This window comes from Triticum aestivum, chromosome 1B, assembly GCF_018294505.1.
Source record: "Triticum aestivum cultivar Chinese Spring chromosome 1B, IWGSC CS RefSeq v2.1, whole genome shotgun sequence".
In the NCBI taxonomy this organism is placed as follows: domain Eukaryota; kingdom Viridiplantae; phylum Streptophyta; class Magnoliopsida; order Poales; family Poaceae; genus Triticum; species Triticum aestivum.
In genome coordinates, this window is record NC_057795.1 from 319851442 (window position 1) to 319856597 (window position 5156).

General features: G+C 42.4%; 1 long non-coding RNA gene across 2 annotated transcripts; it reads left to right on the forward strand.

The window, feature by feature from the left end:
• The first annotated feature begins 338 nt into the window (after positions 1-338).
• Positions 339-2523, forward strand: LOC123121656 (uncharacterized). 2 transcript variants are annotated; one of them, XR_006459818.1, is made up of 4 exons: positions 339-955; positions 1281-1358; positions 1441-1702; positions 1830-2523. It is a non-coding gene; the product is annotated as an uncharacterized lncRNA (long non-coding RNA). The 2 variants fall into 2 exon arrangements; XR_006459817.1 differs by having other exon boundaries at positions 1281-1702.
• The last annotated feature ends 2633 nt before the right edge of the window (positions 2524-5156 follow it).

Consider the following 5156-nt stretch of genomic DNA (forward strand, 5'->3'; position numbering starts at 1 on the left):
ACGCGGCGTGAGCCCACCAATCATTGGACAGCGAAAACCGCTAAGCGAAATCAGATTTGACAGCAGGTAAAGATCCCACGGCTCAGACACTCTAGATGACTAGATCCAACGGTCAACGAAGACCCAATCGAGGGAGAACCAAGGAGGTGAGTTGCCCAGCCTCCTTATCTATAATATCTAAATAGTTCATCCCCACTATCATATTTCTCTTAACATGCAAGCTATCCACCTCAGCACACCTGCCACATCAGCATTCTTTTAGTGACCTACATATGGGACCAACCACTACAGCACCCCTGCCACATAAGCTTCGGTTAATTGCTAAGGACCCACCACAACCTGGCCTCACGAGCATCCTGTGTCTCCCTGATTGAGCGCTACAGAGCTTCGGCGTGCAACCTCATCCTCACGATATTTTTCATAGAGCGTCCGCAGCCTCCGGCCTCTTCAGCTTCTCCATCAAATCCCTGGCCGGTTGATTTTCCTTGCTCATATTCGTCTTCTTCCCTCTAGCCTTTCCCCTTCCATGTCTTTTTCGATCCCAGTCAATATTATATGGCTCCTCCGCTTCTTATTCTTCCTATTCCCAATCTCCCTTCACCTGTCGCTTCGGCCTGCTTCCATGGCTGGAACTACAAGGTGTCAAATCCAACGGGGATTTAATTAGCGGCAGGGATCCACGGTGGTGTTGGACTGGTGGAAAAGGTAGCCGATTCACTGGGCATCACCGCTTCTGACTGCCTCGATTGGTTATGTCATCGTCAGTGTCATCGACATTGCGGACCAATCGGCACCCTCAATGGCGCCAGGTAGTGTGCAAGCGCGGGTACAGATCGATGGGTGCCCTCTACCGGCACAACTGTATAGCATGCATGATCCATGGCGCCGGGCAACATGCAAGCTCTGCTGCAGATCGATGGTTCATAGTAGAAGCGACAAGAAAGGCAACCTGAAGGTGCTCCTTTTTTTTTACTTTCGGCTGTCCACTTCCTTGAGTTATTTGTTGCTCCTCCTCTCCCCCAATTAATCAGGCGTAGAACATTTTTGCGACTTAATTTCAAATCTTGCAATCATCTATTCTATTGTTATTATGCAAATTCTGGGGAGGCTAATTAATTTTGATTACTGATGATGTCGAGTACTATCAGTGGCAAATATGTTTTATGTCCTTGAAAAATTCTGATGGTTGTTGTTCAGGCCCTTAAAAGAAAGTTGTTTTCCAATTTTTGGATCAGGCTCTGTCCGTTCACTGATTTTTTTTGTTTTGTTTTTGTTTGCAGGTCTCCGCGCCTTCATGTTAGGTCCGCGATTCCTCGAGTGCTTCTTCATGGAGTCTGTAGGCGAAGAACTGGAGGAAGGTGAACAACACTGAGCTGCAACTCTTTATATTCTCTTACCCATTTTTTTACTCTCTGCCTCTCTCCACATCTATTTTTCCAGGAGGATGAAGGATGGACGGTGACTGCCATTTATTAGGCAGGATTAGATATGCTAAATTGTTTGATTACCATGGTCACCAAGGCACTTAGATGTATCTATGCTTGGCCACAGAAGTCACATTCAGTTTTCATCTGTTTCAATAAGCCGCTATGAAACTGTCCGCTGATTGTCCCTACAGTTGCTTACTAATGTGATCCATGCATGATGTTGCTACTTTGCAGCAGTACATATTATTGGCTCCTTTTCCCTACCACACTAACAGGTTAGTACAATTATTTGAATGATTGCACAGTTTCATTATTATTTTTCCCTTTAAATTTCATCATGCTATTACAAGTATATGACATCCTTTATGTACATTTCCTTTTGTCACGTACAACTGGAATCAGGTGGTTAAGAAATAATTGTACATAAAGGATCAAGAAACAACGGTTACTCATTTTCTGGTATGTTCACATATACTATTATATCATATTTATTTATGTAGGATCACCAAAGGTTTGTAATTTTCTTTAATCTTCGGATATAATCTTCACCTTTATTAACCATGTTTGTTCTTTCTTTCTGTCTAATAATGTAGGAATTAATAATTACCAATCAAAAGTAAAACTATTATTATGCTAACACGATTTTTGCTAATAGTTTAAAAACACACACTAACTTCTGGTGTTTCTTTGAATCTAGCACCTTTCTTTCTAAGATAAAGCATCCTTCTATATGTACTTAAGGTACATTGTGATTAAGACGAATTATGAAAAAAATATTTCTTAAAAGATTATAGTGTCTGTGTGTGTTCTATCTAAACTTACAGCCATTGAACTTTGTTCCGTTGAATAGTTGTGTGATTTTGGCAAAACAAATCATACTTTTCCGTACATGCTCCCTACTGTATTACTCTAAGCATTTGACTGTTCTTCGTTTACCGGGGAGGTGTGAAATCCATCATAGTTTATGTTCCCGGTAGAGACATTGTTTCAGTATATGCATATGTATCTTTATACCATAATTTCTGGAAAATGGTTGTTTTATTTAGCAAATGTAATATATTATGATGCCTATGCGAGCTTCCTTTTTGTGCTGTCACGTCATACCGGCTTCCTTTCTGTACTTCATGCTTCATCCTGAACATATATTCTCTCAAGAATGTTTTGTTATCCTTTTTTTTTTGCCGGCAAGAATGTTTTATTATCCTGAACATCTATTTCAAGCAGCCTCTGATTATTTTGTCTTTAGCATATATTCCCGCAGCAACGCGCGAGGTGTCATCTAGTTAGTTTAAATAGGGCCACCAACAATTCAAAAAAAAGCTTGTTTTTGATAATACAATATACGGAATAGGGCTACCAACAATTCAAAAAAATTTAGCTTTTCTTCTTCTTTTCAACATCAACATGGCTCATTTTTCTAGATTTAGTTTCCCTTTTGACACTTCAACTAGTCCATTATCCACGCGTGTGAAAACTTGACCCTACTCTAAATGGGCCATTTAAACTTGACCTACACAAGTACACACCATGAATATAACAAGACGAATGGACTACCTTCCAACCATTTTTACAAGGCTAACCCAAAAACTTGCTGGTTTTCATTGAGGGATACCCTTTCATTGATTGATTTAACAGAAGGGCTCGTGTACAGCACCATATCCATCTAACGATATCTCACGTCAAATAAGATAGAAATAGCAAGCAAAACACAGATAACCAACGACATATCAAATAGGGTTCCCTATCAAATAAGGGTAGCAAGCATAACATAGTTCTTAGGGGATAACACGACAGAGATTAAAAGTTCATGGTAAAATCAATGACATAATTAAGATAGAAATATATAAAAGATAAAAAGCCCTAACACCCTAGGGCAAGACAAGCTCATGAGACCGGGCCTTCACCACCATCTTCACCGTGCCTCCTCTTTAGTGCTCCTCCTCTCCATGCCGTCCTGGCTGATGTAGTAGGGGAGGCTGTGCATACCATCACGGGTGGGGAAGATGTAGTCAAAGTTTGTGAAGATGTGGGTTGTGAATGCGATGAATTCGCATCCACACCAAAACACCTTGCCGAGGAGGTAGTACGCATCAAATCTGTTGGTGAAGGTGACTGTGAGCCCTATCGACGGAGTCCTGGAGTTTGGACGCACTTCCTCCAGTTGTAACATCACCGGTGAGCCCGCCGGGAGGTGGGTGAAGCCTGCATGGAGGAACCACTGGGCAAACCCCTTGCACCCCTTCAGCCTTAGAATGCCCACACACGGAGCGTCCTCTCCATGACGACGCTGGTCGGATACCGTCTCTCCTGCACGGTTTGTGGGAGCTCGAAGGTGGGGCCGTTGTACTGCATCCTCGCATCGCTTTGAGAGTGCCCTGGGTTTGGATGAAGAAGAGAAGGGGGCGGCGCGATTGGATTGTGGAGAATAGGTGGAGGGGTGCTGGTTTAAATAGGGAAAAGGGAAGGGAAGGGGAGTGGCACCGGCTGCGCTTTGGATTTGCTACGTTCAAAAGAGCCGCGTTGATTGATATGCCACTTTAATTGCCAACAGGTTTTACTTGCCACGTTGAATATATGCGAGTTGATCAAAAAGTGTGAAACAATGCTCTACATCGAGGAGACACGCATGCGAGATGATACGAACCAGCGACAGCAACCGTCCCTGCGTCCGTGGTGGCTCGCGTGAAAAAGAGGCCTATCAGCGCATCGTGGTGGCAGGCAGCGGCGCATGCAGGTAGGCTAGCTACATGCATGCATAGCAGGCTAGCTGGACATGTCATGCGTGCAGAACAAGCTTCTATCGTTGCGGCGCACACACAACCCAACAGTCTAAACACGGCCCAATGGGCTAACAGCAGCATCGTCCATCGCGACCCCACTCATCAGGTCCAGCGGGCGACACAGTCAACGTGGCCCCACTCGTCAGAGTTAACTATCAAAGCACTGACGCGGCGGCATCCATCGTTTGTGACCAGTTCTGAGGGTTTCGGGTAAAGGAGTGGGGAAAAGTGAGCAAAAGTAGAGCGTGGGGATGAATGAGTATGGCAAAGGAACCAGGGGCACGGATGTAAAAACACCATGAATAAAAATATCATCAAAATTGGGCTTGGAAGAGTATCATTAAAATATCATGCCTAGCTAGGGGCATTAAGCAATAGCACTTGTTGGGAGGCAACCCAATTTTATTTTTATGTTTTTGGTTCTATTTTTCAATAAATACATATTATTACCTTTGTGGTAATTTTGTTTTGGTGTTTTAATTAGTGTTTGGGCCAAGTAAGACCTTTGGGATGGCTTACGGTGATAGTTAATTGGATCTTGCTGAAAAAAAGGAAACTCTTGCGCCCAATAAAATAATTTTCAAAAATCACAGAAGTGTGCTATTGATCTGAATTTTTACACAAGATTGATATACAAATTTCCTTGGTTGTCCTAATTTTTCACAATTTTTGGAGTAATAGGAGCATGGTTGTTGTTCAGATCATTACAGATTGTTCTGTTTTTGACAGATTCTGTTTTCAATGCATAGTTTGCTTGTTTTCTAGTTTCTATGGCTTATATTGCTCAATATAAATTTTAGAAATGATATGGTATAGTAGGCATTGTGTGAGAACAATTATGAATCTTATCTTGACAGTACCAAAGTGAATGATATTTCTTTATCATACTAACCCATCTCACGAAGTTCCGTTAAATTTTGTGTGATTGAAGTTTTCAAGTTCTGGGTGA